Source organism: Arachis hypogaea, chromosome 4, assembly GCF_003086295.3.
Source record: "Arachis hypogaea cultivar Tifrunner chromosome 4, arahy.Tifrunner.gnm2.J5K5, whole genome shotgun sequence".
NCBI lineage: Eukaryota > Viridiplantae > Streptophyta > Magnoliopsida > Fabales > Fabaceae > Arachis > Arachis hypogaea.
The window spans coordinates 41,028,625-41,030,473 of NC_092039.1; the positions used below are offsets into that span (position 1 = coordinate 41,028,625).

At 41.1% G+C, this 1,849-nt stretch overlaps 1 non-coding gene across 1 annotated transcript; it reads left to right on the forward strand.

Annotated features, from left to right (window-relative positions):
* The first annotated feature begins 576 nt into the window (after nucleotides 1–576).
* Nucleotides 577–684, forward strand: LOC112798713 (small nucleolar RNA R71). Its single transcript, XR_003200312.1, has one exon. It is a non-coding gene; the product is annotated as a small nucleolar RNA R71 (small nucleolar RNA).
* Nucleotides 685–1,849: the final 1,165 nt, after the last annotated feature.

Below are 1,849 nucleotides of genomic sequence, written 5' to 3' on the forward strand. Positions count from 1 at the left end.
ATTTCTATTATTATTTCTGCCTCCTCTATTATAATTGTCCCTCCAACCCTGGTTGGAATTGTCTCTCCAACCTTGGTTAGAGTTATCCTGCCATCATTGGTTATAGTTGCCACCTTGATTATACCCTTGATTGGGGCGGTCATGAAAGTTATGAGTGGCTGCTACAGTGTTGTCTTCTGGTTGGAGTTGCGGACACTCATCGGTATAGTGACTGTAATCTGCACAGATTATGCATACTCTTTGTGGAACCAACTGCTGGCTGTGCTGTGGTGGAGAAGGCTAAACTTTCTAAGGTTGTTGTTGATTCAGTTGCATCTGCTTCAGCAAGTTAGTCATTTCACATAAGCTCTGAGCTATAGCAGCAGTCTCTTTACTAGTGGATACCTCTGCAACAGCTCTTGACCGACTTTGTCTCTGCCTATGATTCCTAGTAGAGTCAGCTAAGTCGCTGATCAATTGCCATGCTTCTTCCGTAGTCTTGTACTTTTTCATAGAACCATTGCTAGCACCTTCCAGTGTGGTCCTATCTTGAGATTTCAAACCCTGTGTAAAGTAACCGAGCAACACTATCTTGTCAATCATATGATGGGGGCATGTGTCTCGAAGATTATTAAAGCGTTCCAAGTATTCATAGAGGGTTTCAGATTCATCCTGAATGATCATAGACATGTCCTTCCTCAGCTTATCGGCAACTTCAGCTGGAAAGAATTTATCTAGAAACTCTCTCCTAAGTGTATCCCAGTTGGAATTAGTTGTTACGGGTTGAGTGTAGTACCACTCTCTTGCCTTTCCCTCCAGAGAAAATGGGAAGGCTTTCAATAGAATGGAGATTTCATCAGTGCCATCATGCTTAATAGTAGAACAAGCAGTCTGGAAATCCCTAAGATGCTTGATAGGCTCTTGAGCAGGTAAGCTGATGAGCGGATATTTTATACACTTTTTGGGGGTAATTTCATGTAGATGTTAGCATGTTTTTATTAGTTTTTAATAGAATTTTATTAGTTTTTAAGCAAAAATCATATTTCTAGACTTTACTATGAGTTTGTGTATTTTCCCATGATTTCAGATATTTTCTGGCTGAAATTGAGGGAGCTGAGCAAAAATCTGAGTTAGGCTGAAAAAGGACTGTTGATGCTGTTGGATCCTGACCTCCCTGCACTCGGAATGGATTTTTTAGAGCTACAGGAGTCCAATTGACACGCTCTCAATTGGGTTGAAAAGTATACATCCAGGGCTTTCCAGCAATATATAATAGTCTATACTTTATGCGAAGATAGATGACGTAAACTGGCGTTCAAGTCCAGTTCCATGTTGCAGTCTGGCGTCCAGCGCCAGAAACAGGTTACAAGTTGGAGTTCAACGACCAAAACACGTTACAACCTGGCATTCAACTCCAGAAACAGCCCAAGCACGTGAGAGGCTTAAGTCTCAGCCCCAGCACACACCAAGTGGGCCCCAGAAGTGGATATCTGCACCAATTATCTTAGTTTACTCATTCTCTGTAAACCTAGGTTACTAGTTTAGTATTTAAACAACTTTTAGAGACTTATTTGGTACCTCATGACATTTTTAGATCTGAATTTTATACTCTTTGATGGCATGAGTCTCTAAACTCCATTGTTGGGGTGAGGAGCTCTGCAGCGTCTCGATGAATTAATGCAATTACTTCTGTTTTCCATTCAAACACGCTTGTTCTTATCTAAGATGTTCATTCGCGCTTAACTATGAAGAAGGTGATGATCCATGACACTCATCACCTTCCTCAATCCATGAACGTGTGCCTGACAACCACCTTCGTTCTACATCAGATTGAATGAGTATCTCTTAGATTCCTTAATCAGAATCTTCG